This window comes from Anser brachyrhynchus, assembly GCF_964034855.1.
Source record: "Anser brachyrhynchus genome assembly, chromosome: 11".
Classification (NCBI taxonomy): domain Eukaryota; kingdom Metazoa; phylum Chordata; class Aves; order Anseriformes; family Anatidae; genus Anser; species Anser brachyrhynchus.
In genome coordinates this window covers 1,820,855-1,841,592 of record NC_137706.1, presented here as the reverse complement: position 1 = coordinate 1,841,592, position 20,738 = coordinate 1,820,855, and positions in this window count along the sequence as shown.

Genomic DNA, 20,738 nt, shown 5'->3' with positions numbered 1-20,738 from the left:
GTTTTCTTTGTTGTTGCTCTGTCTTGAAGAAAGTAGTAACATACTAGTCATATAGAAGAAATATAAAACAAAGGGTTTAGGAGACCTTTCTTTTCAATTAGGACCATTTTAGGATGGAGAAAAATGTAAGCTTCATTTGCTTAAAGGAAAAAAATAATGATTCTCCTTGATAGTGATTTGAAAAGGTATAATCCTTGTACTGCTATTCAGTCATGTGAAATTGGGGCACACTTTTATTCTAAATTGCTGTGTTGTAGAGGATATCTGGCTAATTTCCAAGTCAAGCATGATTACAATGCTGTGCCTTCAACAAATTTCACAGAACTAATTTAGCCTTCAAAGGCATGAGAGGTTAAAGCTAGGTCAACTGACATCCTTCTTGCACAACAGCATGTCTTCAGTTAATTATGTTGCATCTAAATGTATGTTCTGTGTTGTCATACTGACTACACTAAGCCTAAAAATACTAAAAAAGAAAATGTGTAATTGATGAATGCACAGACTGTCAGCATGGCTTATTTAATAGCTTCTTCAAATGTATCAGTGAGGAGTTTCAGCTCAGAGCCCATTGTCCAATGCTGCAACAGATCTGTCCTACAAGCAAAATCTTACCAAGTGTTAATAAATTTAATACTGTTTTTCAGGCTAAGCTCTACTGACACATGTATGAAACCATTAGAATGCATCAAATCAGCATTAGACTTCTTACAATATGAGGTGTCTGCAGAATTACATATTCATTATTTTACCACATCATAGTGGGAATCAGAGCTTTATATTAGTAATTAATACGGTACATGAAGAGTTCTAAACTGTTACAGTGCCACATCATTTAAGTGACACTACCCTCTAGAAGTACGAGGTAGTGCCATAAATTACCTCTAGGTGACATATTGTAAGGAAATTATAGGTAATACTGTACAGGTGGATGCATAGTATATATAAATATTTGTATTCTCAGCATATCTTGTAGTACCATTGGTTTCTTCTTTGTATGAATCCTTTTCATGCTCATCCTAGGCTGAAGGGTGGGCAAATCACCAGCAGCACAGCCCTGTCTGCTCAAGAGTATCAAAAGAACTGATCTCTCTATTCCTGTTTGTTCTTTAGGAAATTTGCTTACAGCACTCATTAAATGCTTGTTCAGATTTGTACATTAAATCCTTTCATACCAATAAGCTCAGCATGGGCCTATAAGCCCTGCACAATTTCTGGTTATATAATTGTGTCACTCATCATCCACTTTTCTACCTGATCAGTCTGCATCCTTATTGCAGCATAGCTGCACGCTGTGGGACATGACTCCAGAACTCCTGCACAGCTAATCCTATAATTCCACCTTTCTATGTGTGCCATCCTCCCTGTAGTTGTATCCTCCTTACTCTATTGCCAGCAGCAGTCCTGCTAAAGCCTGTTATCCATCTTTGTTTTTTCTCTTCTGCAATGTCTTCTCAATGTCAACCAGACGAGCACAGCTGTGTCCTGGCAAGCACCTGGAGCAAGTGCTGCAAGCCTTGTCATTCAGCAACTGCATTTTTCTCACCTGCAGACACATTGAACTATATCACTATGCATAAGATGAGATAAATATGATACAGAGGTTTGGGAATTCTCTAGTTATATGTCTTTGCTCTGAAAATCCAGACTTTTCTTGTCAGGGCTTCAGATATTTCTGGTTAGAACCCTAAACACAGGGATGGCTGTGTGTCGTGTCACAACCCTGTTTGCAAAGAAGAGGAATTTTAAATGCAAATAAGAAGAATTTTTAGATACAAAGGAAAGACAAAAAATACCATAGTTGAGAAGTCCTAGAACTGTGGTGCAAACCTCAGGGTGTCAGACAGCTTTGCATAGGATGCTGTCCCACTGGATATTCCAGGAAGGAAATTCAACAGACCTGTTAAGCAGTGGTGCCCTTGTGGAAGAAGATTGTGAGTAGCTGGAACATCAGTTCAGTATATATGGCTAACTATTACTTTTGCTCTGTGGGAAGCTTATGTGTAAAAAACTGTTTTGGTGAATGACTGTGATGTAAAGAAATCTTGCTTCTCAGAGAAAAATAGTTCTGATTCAGAGCAGAAGCTCTGTAAGGGGGTTGTTCAGAGGCTTGTTCTAGCTATGCCCTTGCCTTGTCCTTATTCAGATGGCTACCAGTGGTGGAGACGTAGGGCAAAAAGCAGTATATTTGGAAGTAGAGTACTTGCATTTCTGATTATATTGAACAGTAAGGTATCCTTCAGTGATTGATGCATTAAATGGAAAACCTTTTAATGAATATTTTTATAGGCTACTTACAGTATGTATGGATCAAAGTTGAAGACTGAAAAAAAGTAAATTAGCCTAATTTTAAGAAATTCCCCAGCAAAGTATAAATACCCCAAATATCCAAATATTATGTTATTAAGCTGAAGTTAGTCTCCAGTATATCTTATTGTTTATATTCTTAGGGGTCAACTTTTTTTTTTTCTTTTCCTTTTTTTTTTTTTTCCTTCTTAGGCCTGCAAGTTAGGCCTTCTTTATTTGTCTACATGGCTAGACGAGACTAGACTGCATAACAGATTAGTTCAGCTCCTTAAAGACAATTTTCTGTAAGCAAATTAATGCAACCAGAAATAGACCGTAGCTATGGAATCAGTCCATAAGAAAGAAACCTGAAGTGTAGAACTGAGGCCTTAGATCAAAATAGCTGGGACAGGCTTAAGACAGAGTCTGTTTTAGGGAGTGACAAGCCAAATTAGCTGTAGACCACTGGAATTCATGTCTTTGTATGTTTGTCCACTTGCTACTGTATCAAAACAGCTTTATTTCAACTGGATTTTTGTTCATCTGTTTTTAAAGGCAATCCTTGGGTCTTCCATTGTTTTTCTAGGGAATTAATAGGTGGCTAGATCCATTTGGTTCTTGATGGAGCACTTCCTATCAAGCCTGTCATGTTTTCCTACCCAGCACAGAAATTAAGTGTTTCAAGACTGAATTTATTAATACAGAAAGAGATGGGGAAACAGAAAGATTCTGTAGCAGGAGCATGCTCCTACCTTAGCTCTCTTTAGAGTGCTGTGGAGTTTTGCATATAAAAGCAATCAAATCAGACCTGTGTATTTTGTCATGTACTTGCAGTGTTAGTAAATAATAAGGATGGAAATGAGCTACAGGAGATGCTGCTGAAGGTTCTGAACTATTGGTTCAGGATTTCTGCACAAACCATTTGCTGCTAGTTTGTTCTGGGATGAATGTTTCTGCAGAATCTTGAAAGGTATCAAGCTTAAAAGCGCACATCGAGATGTATCTGTGATTTAATTGCCTTAAGTAACCTTGGTGATACATGGTGCATTTTCTGAAGTGTAGCTGTTTCATCTCATATTATACTATTCTTTTGTTATTGTACTAGGCTTCTTGTGCTCTCCCATTTAAATCAACCACCCCTACCTCTGTGCAGCATAAGATATGCCTATTTCTTTAAGTCATAAGGCCACAGTGAATCAGTTTCTTGCACTTCTCTTGTATGTTATTTCATTCTTTTTCCACTGGCAATCTCTTATTTCCTAGAATCACAGAATCATCTAGGCTGGAAGAGACCTCCAAGATCACCTAGTTCAACCTCTGACCTAACACTAACAAGTGCACTACTAAACCATATCACTAAGGTCTACATTTAAATGTCTTTTCAAGATCTCTAGGGATGGTGACTCAACCACTTCCCTGGGCAGCCTATTCCAATGCCTAACAACCCTTTCGGTAAAGTTCTTCCTAATATCCAAGCTAAACCTCCCCTGGTGCAACTTTAGCCCATTCCCCCTCGTCCTGTCACCAGGCATGTGGGAGAATAGACCAACCCCTACCTCGCTACAGCCTCCTTTAATACACGTATAGAGAGAGATAAGGTCGCCCCTGAGCCTCCTTTTTTCCAGACTGAACAATCCCAGCTCCTTCAGCCGCTCCTCGTAAGACTTGTTCTCCAGACCCCTCACCAGCTTCATTGCCCTTCTCTGGACGCGCTCGAGCACCTCCATGTCCTTCTTGTAGCGAGGGGCCCAAAACTGAACACAGTACTCGAGGTGCGGCCTCACCAGAGCCGAGTACAGGGGGACAATCACTCCCCTAGCCCTGCTGGCCACACTGCTTCTTATGCAAGCCAGGATGCTGTTGGCCTTCTTGGCCACCTGAGCACACTGCTGGCTCATATTCAGCCGACTATCAACCAACACTCCCAGGTCCTTCTCTGCCAGGCAGCTTTCCGACCACTCATCTCCCAGCCTGTAGCGCTGCTTGGAGTTGTTGTGCCCCAGGTGCAGGACCCGGCACTTACATAATCAATTGTAACTCTGTTTCACACTCTGTTGTCACTCTAAATATCTTAGCCTTCTGCAGGCAAAACTAATGTTGCCTTTGATAGGATTTTTGGCTATAAAATACTTTTTGGTTGCCCAATTGGATCTGTCAGATTTAAACAAAGTACTGAGTAAGGGGCTATGCAATGCTGTACAGAGGTGTCACTGACACTTCATCCTTGTGGGGTTTTCTGGCTAGCAGAGACTGTGAATCAGGCTGTGATGGCAGCATGAGGCCATGTCTCAAGCTTTTCTCCATTTGTTGAGACATCTGCAAGGGCTCTATCTGCAAATGGTCAATGTGCTGAAAGAAAAAAAAATACATAAGGAAAATGCAGCTTCCTGGGAAACAAGGGAAAGTGTTCAGATGTGCTGAGCCTGCAGTATCCACAGGAATAGCTGAGGTACTGCCCAATTGATTTTCAAGCAGTATTTGGCCTTCCCAACCGAGTAAACAGTTCTGTTATAGATATCCCAAAATACATACTTGTGACAGCCTGAATGATACATGTCTATAGGGGAGAGAAAGCGAAATCATGTTTTTTGGTAAGGCCATACTAACTATATAAATGTTTCAGAGTTGACTGTACATATATTATATATAATATTTTAAATACACTTGACTCCTTCCCCCTTTTGACGGCTTATAAGTAGTCAATTTAATTAGTTGTGCTTGATCTCACAGATTCTGCTATGAGAAAAAGCTATTCATCTAAAAGGTGAAGAGTGGTGTCTCAGTATATTAGCTACAATTCTGTTATGCATAATTTAATTATTTACATATAAGTAGATATTGTTTGAAATTCATAGATACTATTTTTTACTATTCACAGAATACCATTGTGCCTAAGCTATTTATTATTTAATAAAATATAAACCCATAAAATAACCTATTAAAATATTTGTGCACTCCTCTGTTTAAATATTTGATTATTGAAGAAGTCCAATGCTTTTCTTAAAATCTCATAGACTAATGAAAGAAAAAGTTAAAAGGGCTACTTTCTCCTCCAGAGATGCTCCTAGCACTCATTAGCACTAATATGAATGATATGGTAAACACTGAACTGAATGTCCCCATCTCCCTGACAAGGGGAAATAGCACGCCAATGCCTGTGACCTTTGCTCCTCCCCAGAAACATAGTATGTGTTTGAATTTTGTTTTGATTTCAGCAAGCCTGGTCTATTGAACCAGTTTAGCTCTTTCAAGTTCTTTTACAAGTCTAGTATGTGTCTGGAAAATGAAGAACAATGGGTTCTAAAAGGGCATAAAAAATCTGCCCTCAGTTCACTCAGATTCCACTACAATCTCAATTTAAATGTACCTGATATTATACATCAATCTAGGAAAGCCAGAACCAGTTTGACTTGTTGCTATTTGTTTGTCTTTTCCATCCTCCTTTTCCTATATGTATGCTGACTGCAAGTCTGCTGTCATCCATGTTCTGTCATACAGTGTTGCACTGTATTTTTGATATAATCTGGAACATTCACAACAGGCCCATTCATCAATAACTATGTAATCTGAAAATGAGGGATGTCTAAGACTGTTTATTTCTCTGTGAAAGAGCTGGGAAGAAGGCTTCCTTTTTTTCGGAAAGCGTGGTTGATACACAGGGGATACATGAAAACTGATGAAAAATGAATTGGACAAATGATCAAAGGGCCCTGCTGTCCTAAGTTGTTGTTTTACGGCCAGAGTTTTTCTGCTGGTGCAACTGTGGATTCCCAAAGCTAGTGTTTAAACTTGTCTGCCTTCCTGGATAAGCAGGAGAGAGCTTCATTTTGAATAGTGTGAGAAGTGGGATATAAGCCATGTTCTCTTGTCACCTTTTGAGACATGTCTTCCCTAATGGTACTGCCAATAGTGTTGTTTAGATCATATTTTGTAATTAAACTTATTTTATTTCTTCAACTAGTGGTGGGCAACAGGTAACTTTGCAGTGCAAATCACGTGGATGTAACCTAGACACACTGGAAGAGAAAGAAGTCGAAGAAAATATTCAGTGGAGTTGTTTAGTCTTAATAGATACATGGGAATGTATTTTAAAGACAGTACAAAAGAAAAATAGGCTGTTTTCTGTCCTTATTTGCACATGTTCTCTTTCTTCATCTTTTCATGCAATAGCTCAATAAGCTATATTGCAGATAAATAAAGCAACAGGTAGAGAAAGCAAAAGGAATTATGTGTGTGTTAGAAAGGAACCATACGACTAAGTGATGCTGAGATATGCAGCATATTAATTAATTCTATCTAATGTCTATTTTGTCAAATATATAACTCATTGCTTCAACAATATAGTTTTGCAATCTACTGTTTGACTGGGAGCATGTGCTTAAGTTTTCACAACTAGTCTGCAATTTCATTTACCCAGCCAAGAAGTACAAATTCTTTTTCATAAATGAGACAGATTGCATCAACAGAAAGTGCAGGTTGGAAGTGAATTTTTCAATGATTATTTCAATAATTCAGAATTATTTCAATATCATAGGAGATGTATGGTGTCATTCAGTCTATTCTTCTGTTATACCCACTCTGTATCATAGAAATGACCACGTATGTATTTTTGGCTGATCTTTTTACTAAACATTCAGATTAAGTCTTTCAGTCCAAAAGTAGTCCTTACAAAAAGTTTCAATAACACAACTTTGTTGATGCTTTCAAAACTAAGGTTTTATGATGTAAATTAATAGTTTTTTTTCCTCAAAGTCTATTGTAAAGTTTATTATATTTTTAATTTTAAAATTAAATGTTTGGGTTTGTTTTTTAATAACAAAAGTTTTTGTAACAGTTGGGTAAACATGCACGTTTTTTATTTAAACAAAGCCACAACTCATTTTAGAAGTCATGCAGTTAAAGAGTATAATATGAGTAGATCTTTGCAACCTCTTTTGTATCTTTCAAGAGATCCCTGAAACCTTGATGTTCAGCTGCTTTAGTAACTGACACCCTGGAATTTACTACGTCTATTGGTATTTCTTCTGCCTGAACCATTTGCTTAAGCCAATGACTGGATGAGACAGAAAGTTAAAATCTTGCATAGTTTAGAACAAGAACTTGCTTTGCCATTGTAACAGGAGCTGCTGTGTTAACAAGCTACAGATGCTGACTTAATGAGTGTGTTTAATAAGCAGATGGGTGGTTGGAGTGATTCTGCCTCCATACAGGAAGCAAAGAGAGCCCTGGGGAAGACAGAAACAGGGTTGTGCCTGATTGGATTGCTGCTATATTGTACAACTTGGGATGGAGTAATTTACCAGCATGGAAGCTTTTTTGGATGTTTTAATAAAATCTTATACTTGCTTGGTTTCCATCCTGTAATAAGTATAATTTGGGGATGTATTTAGGAAACTATGATAAAATATTTTGAAAACTAAAAAGATTTTCAGTGGAAAGACAATGACTGAGCTGAGCCTAGAGATTGAATAAGCCTTAAAATTGAAACAGTGCATCTAATCTTAATTGAATTTTGTTGTCTAAGGAATCCTGGTAGAACAGATTTTACGAGGAAATCTTGCTGAATTGAATAGCGATGGAGAATTCTCGTCTTCTGAAAGAGAAGATGTTGAAGAAGTTTTAGGTTATGTACCTTGTAAAAGGGCATTTGCTAATCTTCAGAAGGTCTTCAACTAGGTGATGAGTCTGAAGATGTAACTGGCTGCCTGAAGCCAAAATGGAGGACTCGGTACCTGTAAGAAAGCACCCTCTTCCTGTGACCTGTGTCCTCCATTATAAATTGGTGTATATGACCATGTTGGGTATCTGACCATACAACTGAGAAATGAGTGTGGTCTTGAAGACTGTGTAGTATATCTGTTTCATGTTGGGTGGAATAAACTTTTAATTTTTTTGTCTATCCATGTGTCAGCTCAGAAAGATGATAGCACAAATCTAACACTAAGAAGTCATTAAATGGAGATAACTTGCTCTGCAAATACAATCAGTCTATCACCATAAACTATTTTTACCTTGGTAGTTTTAATAGTTTATTTTTCCAGTGGAGAAAAGGTCACTATGGTAGTTAAGCACTTGGTGGCAATCCATTCTATAGAATGGATTCTATCCATTCTATAGAATGGATAACATTCTATAGAAACTGTTAAGAGAATTGCCTGGAAAAACAAACAAACAAACAAAAAATGTCAGAAAGGTACTTACTGAAGTGTTACCCTTCTTGAGGCACTGCAAGCAGCTCAGTCCAGGATCTTGATGAGGTGGGAGGAAGTTGGTTATTTCTAAGTCATAAGGTTATTTTTTTTTTCTTTTCCTTGTGGGAGAAAAGAAGGAACAGTATGGGGCAAAATAAGTTGTAGGGGACACAACCACAACTTTCAGTAGCAACATGGGTTTAAGTTTAGGAGAAAATCTGAGAAAAATCTGTATTCAAGATAATTATTTAAAATGATAAGAAAAAAATAATTATGGTTTTAAGAGTCAGGGAATTTCTAGCAAGGTATTCATAACTTTCAAGCTTCTTGAACTGATGCCATGTTGTAACGTGATGAGTGAAACATTGAATAATCAGTCTGCCTTGTCTCTTTACAGAGCATATGGACTTATAGAAGAATAGTAGCTGTATCAATAGTATGTATTAAATCTAGAAGAGTATTATATTTGATGCTTGAATAATGAAATACAGGTTTGGATTCCTTGGCTGTGTTTTTAACTCCACTATTGATGTGGTAAAATGCACATCAAATTACTTCTCCACTGTTTTCTTCTTAATTCAGGATTAGACAGTTCTGTTACTAAATTGATGCTGTTGCATGGTGTCAGACACTTTTGTATGATACTAATCCAATTCATGAGATTGACCCAAGTCCAAGACAGTAGTACAGGATATAGTTCTGACAGACTGAAACTGGCACTCTGAGCTTCTCATAGAGTGATCTACCCTAAGAACATGCCTCCTAGTGAAAAATAATTTATTTTTTTTTTTTACTTTCGAATTATGGGACAACTTCTCTCAGGCTATATAAAACCAGTACTGAGAGATTCATATTCTACTTTGGAGGGAGATTTCATGTGAATGGATGCTTAGAAACACAGAGATTAAAAATTGAGGATACCATCTCTGCAAAGTATAATTTGGGGATCTGTGAGCTGTGTTCTGTAATCAGTGAAATTACAGGCACACAATTACTGTTTTATTTATTAAGCTTAAATTTCAATGTACTTTTGCAAATCCATTTTTTTCTCCAAATAATATCAACAACTCATCCAACTCATCAGGGCAGTATTCAAACTCAGTATTGTCAAGGTCCTGTGGCAGGTACATCTGGAAAGGCATGAGGGCAGGAGCCTTGCTGTGTGAGGTTATATGCTGCGAAGTGTGGGGTGGGAGTCTATACCCTCCACTATGGCAAGTGGATAGCACCAGCTGAGAAGTCACAGTAAAAATGAGATTGCGTAGAAATCACACTACAGTGTCAATTGGTTACAATTTTAAACCATCATGGCTACAATTTAAACCATCATGGCAGGACTTGCAGAAGTTACCTTTCAACCAAGCTACAGACATGCGTCTTTATTTAGATCTACCTGAAGCTGTTGGATACTGTTATCTTCATAACACAGGTGGGGAAAGGGCCTTAATCTGCTGTAATCAGTGCTGGTTTCATTGGCTCAAACCTTCTTCTGTTATATGGATAAAAAGTTATATGTATAAAAAAGTTATTGTACTTGGGTGATCATCACAGCCCTCCGCTGCCTTTTCAAAACTGTCTGTAAATCTCTGCCTGGTTGTGCTCCATAATGCACTTCCACTAATGTAAACTTAGCAGATGCTGGCACTTTAACCCAGCTGAATAAAGTGGCAGGCCTAACCTGAAGTAAATTAGCAAGTTGTTGTTCATCTGCAAACTTGAAATAATGCCCTTAGTTGTTCCTGATTAACACCATAAAGAACATTTCTGTTCACATCCCAAGGAATCATATTCCTAATAAAACTTGTTACAGTAAAACATCTATGGAGACTGAGCCTAATTGTTTGGCACAAAATCTTTGTACTTCTCCCAGAAGAATATTATTTCAGGTAGCGCTGAAGAGTATGCTACATTTGAGGGAACAGAAGAAGGTCAGAGAGGGTTTGTAATCACTGTCACAGGCAATCCTTTTGCTGTTGGTCAAAGATAAGGTTTGGTACTTTTGGAAACTAGTTATAGGATGTGCTGAGTAAACAAGACATTTAAGGTTGATGAATGCTTCTAAATACTTGGTGGTTTGTATTCTCCAAAAAGACTGCAAGGCCTGCCAAAGACTGAGGCTGCTCCAGGATGTCTGGTGCACACAGTATTTGTAGTATTTCCTAAGACTGATGCACATGGGTAACTTGGACTAATTGTGCTTTTTACCAAATGCCCATGTGGTTTGATTTTGTTAGCTGCAGTCTTTTTAAAATACTTTTGAAATCCTGATCTACAGGAGTTGGTGTTTTCAATTTCTTCTGCATACATTAGTCCCTAGATTGTTACTTTAAAATCCCAAATGGGCAACTAGCATTCATATGCAAACTAAGTTAGGGGTTGAAACATGAGAACATACCACTTCTGACATTCAACTTTCCGGCCTGAGAAATCCTCGTATGCACAAGAATATCTTGGAAGTGCTCCTAACTGAACCCGCTGGGAGAATGGTTAATCGGATATTGAATCAGCTGTAAGTTCTTCTGCCCTTTACTTCAGAAGTCTCATTTTAACAGGATGGCGGCAGAATTCCAAGTGCAGTTAAAATCTAAGATATAGCCATATACATTAATTATGCTACAGGTTTAAGGAATCCTAGGAAAGACCCCAACAAGTTTACAAACTTCATTGTCATCCTCTCCTCCAACTCCAAATATCCATTTGCCCTTTTTAAAAATGTTTCTGTTGTGATGAAAAGGAACGTAGATGTTTGCCTCGCTAGATAGTATTTATTGCTTGGGGAGCATCAAGCTGTGCACTGAAGGACTGTTGTGACATAAATGCAGGGTTTGACATGAAGGGAAGAAGGAAATGCAGACATCACTAAAAGAATGGGTAGGCTCGCTGCCCTATCAGTTCTTGCACTGAGTACCAATGGCTTGCTTTTGCAGATTATTCACTTGAAAAGTATGCATTGGGGCAAGTTTTGAAATTTTAGATGTGCTAATCAAGTGTTAACTTTTTCTCAGTTTTCTGAGGATGTGTTTGTTTCTTTGAGAAGTATGATTATGTTTGAGTGTTGCATTGTCATGTTACACCTAAGGCTATCTGTTACTTTAATACCTACTATTTATTTTGCTTGCACCTTTTTTTGGTGGAGAGGTGTTCTAAATGGGCTGGAGGATGTTCTAAGTGATGGAAATTACTAATTCAGAATGTTTGCATTTTTAAAGCTGTGCCAATGGCCTGATCCCAACCGTCCTGTATCCTAGAATTTAATTCTGTTTCTCTAGAATGCCAGTTGACTTTTTAAGGCTTTCTAAGCTTGGCTTATGTGAATGAAACCTGATCTAGTTTATATTTCATAATGATACACTTTTCATGTTCTGATTTTCTGCTTTGAAATAGGTTTCCATTTTTTCTCATCTGCTTTCATGAGAATTTTCAGATTACATTTATAAAAGTGCAGTCTGGAACAGTTAAATTACATTTTTGATTGGTGTTCGAGGCATTGTAAAATGTTAGTATGCCACTCATGGAGGATGCTTTGTGGTCAAGGCAAGCACCTCTGCTTGGATTGTGTGCCTGTGGAATCTTGTTTGTTTGATCTTGAGTCTTGAGGACATTCCCAAGAGCAAGCAAAAGTGTTGAATGCTAACGAGTCTGTGGTCTAATTTAATGTCCTCCTAAAGCCCTGTATTAAAGCTGTTGAGCAGCTATTTTTTTTTTTTTCCCCTCCACTTGATTTGGTTGTTTCCTTTTCTCCAGCATTTCCTTTACTCCTCTCTGTTTTTTCTTAGCTGTAGCTTACTTATTATTTTTGTTGTTCCTGATCAAGTACCATCTTTCTTATTTAACTTGGTGAAACTGGCTTCAGCTAGTCTGTAGCAGTGGGGGAACACAGACATTCCTATTCATTGCATGCAAAATTACGTGCACAGGTAGATGTAATCAAATGCTCAAATACCTGAATCTCTTGTGTAGTGCATATGTAACAATTCAGAAGCATATGTATATAATACAAACTTTGGCTTCCTGCCTGTGTCAGGATGGAGATAATTCAAGCGTGTTCCATTGTGACTGTTTTTAGCTAGAGAGGCAAATAGAATGACTTTCTGCAAACAGCATTAGTGACAGCAATATCAGGAAATGTGCTCAGTGCTGGTAGTAATCAAAGGCTATTGTAGAGTATCGTTTTCTCATCAGTTAAAACAATTTGAGGAATGGAGAACATGCTATACCATTAGAGAGTTTAATCTTGAGATAATTTGGTTACAATATATTATTCCTCTGAGTGCAAAATTGTTTTAATCCAGCATAAAATGGTGTAACAATTGAGAGCTGAAACTAGACAGATTTAGATTAGATGCTAAATGTAAAATATATAAGGGGGAGGGGGATATTAGCGGTTGGACCAAGCAGCTGGAGCTCTGGGGCATAGTGGATTCTCCACTGAAATTTCCAAGGTAACTCTGAAAATCTTGTTTTAATCACATACTAGTTATTTTGCTCATTTAATTATCTGAAATATATACACGGAAATCAGCCTGCATGACCTAGTGATTTCTTTTGCCTTTAAATTCTGTGAATGAGAGTTGTCAATATTTATTTCTTCAAGTTTCAGAATATCAAAATAAGGTAATTGCTTTATTTGTGTCATCCCCCCCCCCCCCCCCTTTTGTGTATTGTTAATACACAAGGTCAGTAGCCTTTGATATTTATGATATTTATTTTGGGCCCCCGATGGTTCATGTAGGAGGCATCTGAGACCCTAATAGACTTAACACTCTTGACCCAAGCATGGAATGTAACTTCTGGCACCAAAGGCTTTATTAGCCAGGGGATCATGTAATTATTAATCTTTCGGTTCACTGCTCATTAGACCATTTATGGTAAAAGAAGTGTTTTACCCCAGTACAGTCCTTGCATTATCAGAAGGCCTGAAATCAATAATAGTGTATTCAAAAAAATGGAAAAAGCCTAGGTAAAATTTAATGAAAATCATGTAGTTTGTAAGGTTGGCTGATTCTTCTCTATTGTCTTCACATCTAGGAAATATTCAGAAAGTTAAAATGGAAATATACACCTGCTAGCTAGACATAGCAATGGTTTGTCATTGACAGGAAAAATGGAATATCTCAAAATATGTCATCACCCAGGTTAAAATTGCTGTGATTTATTTTTAAATTATTTCTCTTGTGTTAGCCTACTTTGAGGTAAGAAAAAGGTATGATATGAAATAACATCGTAATTGCTACATTTAAATGGTACTTTCTCACTCATTAGGACAGCTTACTTGTGAGCTAACTAGATAAACTAATGTATTGGCTTTCCTCTATTACTATGGCTGTATTGCTATAGTTATGCTAATATAGCTCATGTGAACACACTCTTCTGAATTATGAATTCTGAACCCTTCCCAACGTGAAAGTCTGTCACTATTTGGTATGGATGATTACGCCCATTTTGTTATGAAAGTAAGTTTTGCTGTGTGATAAGTTTACTATATCCTAAATTTTGCTGGACATCCTCATTTCTGCACAGATATTTTTTCCAAGCAAAACATGGAGAACTCTTCTAATTTGTCTGTTGCTTCCAGGCATTTATTCAGAGTCTGATGTACCATCGTTTGTTGGAGCTAATGCAAGCAGGCAGGTCACCAGTAGCACGTAGATCTAATACATCCTAGGTAGTTTACTCTTGATATGCATCTACTACATCATTAGATGTTAGGATCAGACATCCCAGCCTGGGAAATTCTGTTGAAAACTGAATTGTGAGAGTAATTCTTCTGCAGAGTGCAGATGAGGGGTAAATGTGTATCTGTATTGGGTATGGGAAGGAGGTAATAGAAGGTCAATGATGTTCCAAAGATGCTCACCACATTCATTCTGCTGAAGATCTCTGATTTTCTATACCATTTTGATCTGAGAATCTTGGACTAAAGGGTGAGTGTTAAACATACAGGACAAGTTATGGTTATGTTCGAGCTACCTTTACGATAAAAAGAGATTTGCAATATGTTGTTATGCTGATAAAAAGAAAAGCTAATAAAGATAAAATAAAATGCACTTCTACCTTATCCCATTGCATTTCCACAAGGGATTGCTTTTTTTGCTTGAGAAGTAATTATTAGAATCTGCTGACAAGTAGCAGATAAATTGATGAGTTTTTGATAGGGACATATGAGCACTAGAGGTCTTGACCTATGAACTAATTTCACATAAGCTACAATAAAATACATGTTGCTATTTATTTCTGTGATTAGTATCAGGGATGAGTTTGAAATAGTAATCTGGAGAGAAAAAATTTCATATATCCTTACCAGTTTCTTGAACGCCCAAGTGACCCCTTAGTAAAGTGGTCTTTAGCTACTTTTAGGTTTTAGGTATGTTTTTTGCTACTAACTTTCTCACTTTGAATGGAATCGACGCTCTTGACAAAATAATTGGTAGTAATTGTTGTACCAGTGTCAGTTTTAATAAACCATTCAAATAGAAAATATTTTACAGATCCAGCCATTTCCTATGTGTCACCAGATAAAACTTTCACATCCTTCAGCACCTGGCTCTTGAAGCTCATAGCTGCATTTTTCTTTCACGCTATATATTTTTTTCTTGTTAATAATAGAGCTGTCATTTCTAATAAAATATGAAACAACCGTCCAGGGAAATAACACTGGTGATAGACAGAGCAGGCTGAAACACTGGCCCGAGTGAACACAAATGCTCAATAGCTTGGAATATAATTCTGTCATTAAACTGAACCTGTAGAGGGACTAGGACTGGATGCACAGGGGCAAAACTGTTTAGTGCTTAGGAGACTGACTCAGTTTCTGTTGGGACTATCCAGGTCACTGGAGTCAGGTCAGACTCCTAATATCTGAAGGGGGTCCTACAATAAAGGAAATGCTGTCAAAAACAGGCAGCATTCCTCTGTCTGGGGGAGATCCCATAGAAACAGGTACTAAAGATGGAAATCCTTTGTCAGCTTCTCTGCCAAAAGATTCCCTTTATTTGTCACCTATCTTATTGATGAAAAGGCTGTCCCACCAGAAAGTATGCACTCAAAAGGATCACAGGGAGCTCTATAGATCTGATTTTTTTCCTTTGACATTAGTAACCAGGATCAAGGCAGAAGGAACAGCACAGTAGAGATACCCCATCTCCCTATTCTGCATTAGGCAGACATGAGCTGTGTAGGAAAGATTTCTTTTGTATGTAGACCTGGGTGGAGTATTTTCCCTCTCCTTCAGCCCTCTTTAGTAAGAGTTGTCCAGTAACTCAGGATATACACTGTCAGCCGTCTGGCAAAATTTCTTCTCTCGGTGCTTTTTCCTCTGTTCTAAAAGTGGAAATTAATATATTTTTTTTTATATCTTTACAAAATACTATGACAGTTCTGGATTGACAATGCATTGGGAGAATTCAGTTTCATTGCTATTGTAAGCAATATTGTTTCCTTGGCCCAAATATTGGAAACAAATACATGGGGGGCAGGCAGGGTTGAGTGGGGTGGGGAGGATCCAAGTGGATAAGAAAAGTAGAACTGCCTATTTAAATGATAATTATGCTCTTCTCATCCTCCAAATAACAGCTAAAATGTCTGTGTTTTTCTCATTGAGCAGTCTGGTTGGCTAATGAACGATGTCTATTTGCAGTTAAAGCTATTGCAATGTTGACAATTAAGCATATATGTGGAACGGGATAATCAGTATGAATGCAGTTTTATCACCAATGTTAATTATCTAATATTTTCCATCTTACAATAATGTGAAAATTCCTTAGGCATAAATGAAAATGAACCCATCAATTACAATTTTTCTCAAGATAATGGCTGACAGAACATTTGCCTCCCCACAAAAAATGGAAGCAAGAGAAAAATTAACAAAATTAACAACTTATTTGTTCAAGCTCTATGGTATATAAATATAGTCATATGTTACATGATGTGCTTCTTATTTCCACATGGGGGGAAACTTCCAAGTTGGTGACTGGAATTACTCATACAAATCTTTCTTTATAAGAGGCTTGCATGTGCAGCCACTTCTAAAATTTATAAAGAAAACAATTTTAAAAGCAATGGAACAAACCCTGGTCTTAAATGTAGGTTGTGAATGAGAGCAGAATTATCTAAAAACTATTGTTTGGTATAATAATTCTCACAGATTCGCTACATCAGTGTCTAGGAGAGTTTGTGCTGCTCTGTGTACAAACAAGGAAAATACTTTCTGGCACGTCTCCTTTATATTCCTGAACAACTTGCTCTTTTCATTTTATTTCTTGCCAGTAGTGGACTAATTTCAGTTACAGTCATTCCAATCAGACATTCTTAAATGACATTTAAATACTGGGGAGAGCCACTGGAGATTATTTGTTAACCTCCATCCTCTGAACTTGAATAAACAACTTAAGTTAACATGGAGTGAGAGAAGCCATGAATACACAATAATTTTCAGGAAAACTAATCTTGTCAGCCTTACAAGCTCTGTGATCAATTTTCATTTCAAAGTTTATATTCAAATGAAAACTGGAAGACTTTGAATTACTCCCTTTAAAAAAAATAAAGCTGAAAGTAGCAGTGACTTTTTAAAAGCATTCCAGAAACCAGGAGACATAGTTAAGGGCTTGCTGAGCTTCAAAGGAAAGTATAAGACTTCTGGCTTCTGTTTGCATGGTACAAATATTTGGATTTTAATTTTCTTTCCATAGTTAATCTTCTGTAAGTATTTAGGCTTCTTGAGCAAACTGCAAGAAACAGCCTTGCTCTCAACAATAATTCCCAAGCAGTGACCTCTTTCTGCTCCTGAAAATGATTTTCAGATATCACAGAAAACAATGCTATGGAGTGTTCATTGATACTTTATAAATTGATGAACTACTGTACTGTTTAATTATTTTTTTTACTACTGCTCAAACAACATTACAGGATGTGTCAAGAATATGTAGCTGCTTAAACAGCTCTGCTTTGCATGGGCTTCATGACTGCATCACTGGACATGTAAACTTCTGGCTAACCCCATTTTCTAGATTCTTTTGAAGGCAGTTTCTCTTTCCCACATGACCTTTCCCTTTGAGTGAGCTCTTGCAACCTGCTGGAGTTGCTCGTGATAGTCCTCATAGTCCTCATGTTTCCTTTCTTTCCTTCTTTTTATTTATTATTATTATTATTATTTTTTAATGTGAGATACTGAAGTGCAACTATCACAATTTTCCTGATTAATCCAGCGAGCGGTGTATGAGTCATACAATGAGGTCTGTGCAGTGCAATCATGCTGATGTTCGTGCTAAGCACAAGTGTTCTAGGTCCCAACTTCACTTGAGAAGCCCTAATTTTCATGTTTGTTTGGAGCCACAGATTGTTTCCTGCCATGTATCCAGACCATGGCTACTAGCTTGTCTGAGGAACGTTTATAAATTAGGTATTGCATTCACTGAGTAAATCAAGTGTCTTAAATATCTGAAATATCTTCCTTCAATTTCAGCAGAGAGGGTAGAGATTAAACAGAGCTTGTGGCAGAAGAAAAGTAAGGCTGCTTTCTCTATTTTCTGTAATAATCCATGTCAGGCTTATCTCCAATAATGACTGTTGTATAAATACACACAAGAGCCCTGGAATTTCTGCATCAGAGACCTCTCTTTAATCTAATACCTGTAACAAAGTAAGTTAAAGTCACTACCAAAAATTGGCCAGCCACATCAACTGTTGGTGTAGGTTATACATTATAGCACTCATTTGCATGTGACAAACCTAAGGAATTATATTTGCCAAGTTCAATTTTTGAGGCACTTAAAGATTCAGAATGTGAGCTTAGTTGGCAGAGCAGGCTGAATTTACAGTGTTTCTTCAGTAGGCATAGTGTATAGTCCTGTTTCGTTGGCAAACTGTGAAAATCTCATTTTGCAAGTAAATTCTGCAACAAGAGTATGTAAGCACATTAGCAGTTATGCATTCTGTGGCGTCCTTTGGCTTTCCAGGCTCATGAAGATTTCTTCTCTGTGTTGTAGGTTAACAGATTTGGGGAACACATCTCCTGTGAAGACAGGTTGGGGGAACTGGTGTTGATTAGCCTACAGAAGTCTCTAGGGTGACCTTATTGTGGCCTTCCAAAACTTAAAGTGGGCATACAAAAAAGATAAGAGAGACACTTTACCAGTGTGTGTAGCAACAGGACAAGGGGTAATGGTTTTTAACTAAAAGAGGGAGGTTTAGATTAGATATTAGGAAAAAGTTCTTTACTTTTTTTTTTTTTTTTTTTTTACTTTTTGGGTGGTGAGACACTGACATAGGTTGCCCAGAGAAGCTGTGGATGCCCCATCCCTGGAAACGTTCAGCACGAGGTTGGATAGGACCTTGAGCAAGCTGGTCTAATGGAAGGTGTCCCTGCCCATAGCGGGTGTGTGTGTGTGTGGAACTGGATGATATGTAAGGTCCCTTCCAACCCAAACCATTCTATGCTAATTTTAATGGGGATGTGGTTGGTGTGTTAGAGCACCGCATGGCCTTGGCAGAGCTCTGGCACTAGGATTGCTTGACATATGGAAATGGGAATGTGATGAAGGTATCCTATTCAGTCTCTCTCACTGTAAAGCTTGATTGTTTTAATTCCTTTAATCAAAGTTTTAATCAAGTTATCATATGGCCACACTGTGGCTGTAATTGTATATATGGATTTATGTGCAACATTTTCAAATCTTGCAGCAAAAGCAACAATTTAAAATCTTGCTTTTTATGCAGGAATAGTCTTCCAGGTTTCTGCTATTACACAATTGGATGTAATTGCTTGTCAGCAGGTAACTACTTAGGAAACACTTCTCTATGATTCTAGGGAACAAAAGAGGAAAAGAATTACAGCTTGCATTAAGTGTAGAAAACCTGCAAGATGGGCAGAACTCTGACTTTAAAATGTTACAAACTTCCTAGTAAGTATGCCAACTGCTTACAGTGTTGAAGCTTTAATTTCATTGTGTGATAAAGGAACAGTATATTGTGTTTATATATATATATATTTTTAACAACAAATAGGAATTCTTTCTTGTAAGATCGAGATTTTAATATTTAGGCATTTCTGTAACAATATTGTGCTTCTTTTTATATCACACTGAAAACAATTGTACTTATATGTGTGTGATTACTTGGTTTTAAGTGTCTGGCAAAACTACATATTGCCTTCCAAGAATGGGATGTTTTGGCCTGTAATCATTTTTCTTTCCCCCTTACCTCATTTTACATAATACAAAAGAAATTTAGTATAGTCTTTTGAATATATATTCAATTTTCTATTACTAAAAACAAAGACATGCACACAGAAAAAAAACAACCCTCCCCCCAAATTGTTTTTGCTTTAAGATGGTATTAATAGTTCAGCAGAAACACTTATAAAGCACTCTAAGATTTAGTAAAATTCTCATTTTTATCTTTCATGTAAATTGATTTATCTACTGGATGTGAAACAGCCTTAATAGATAATCTAACTGATGTTCCTGTAAATATAGACCTATTCTCAACAGAACATCATCTTGTCTTTTTTGCAGCATACCTTTAAATATCTCAAACAGTGGACTACACTTCCCTTAGAGATTAATTTACAGGCTTAAATATTTCGTAAACACATCTGCTGTGGTTATTAATTATTCTTGGTATTATTTGCACCACGATAAGCAACAAGGCTTGCTGTGCTAGTCACTGTGGGAAAAAATATGGAAAAGAGATAGGCCTTTGTTTCCCTCAGGCAGGCCACCTTTCTGTAAATCATCAGCTTTTTTCAGTGCTGTGACTGATGCTCAGAAACAGAAGTGCTGTGCTGGAAAGACCAGAGCAGACTTGGCTGCAGAGTCTGTCCTGCTATTGAGAGCAAAGATGCTCTGCCTTCTCTGCTTTAACACGTGGAGTATTTGGAAATATTTCTTGTTTGCCATGCTGTCTTTGCATATGATAAAGTTACAGTTGGTTAGCTCTGTGCAACAGTATGTAAGTCTTTCAGGTTTCTGCAACTCCTTTGAATTGTTTTATCCCCAGTATGTTGAACTGCCTTTTTTCCAGAGTCTCTCATTTCTTTTCTGAAATATTACTAGGCAACATGCCCATGGCTACTAAACCAAAAATCTTCAAACTTTTAATTAAGTCAACGAGAGAGTTCCAGCTAATTTCTTGCCTCTGTTGCTTTGGAATTTACATGACGAAAATCACAGGTATTAGAGGTCACAAAGATTGATTCCTTGAATCTTAAAAGCAGGAACCGTAACAGTCTCTACATTTGAGCAGTGCCAGGTAAAGTATAGCACCAAT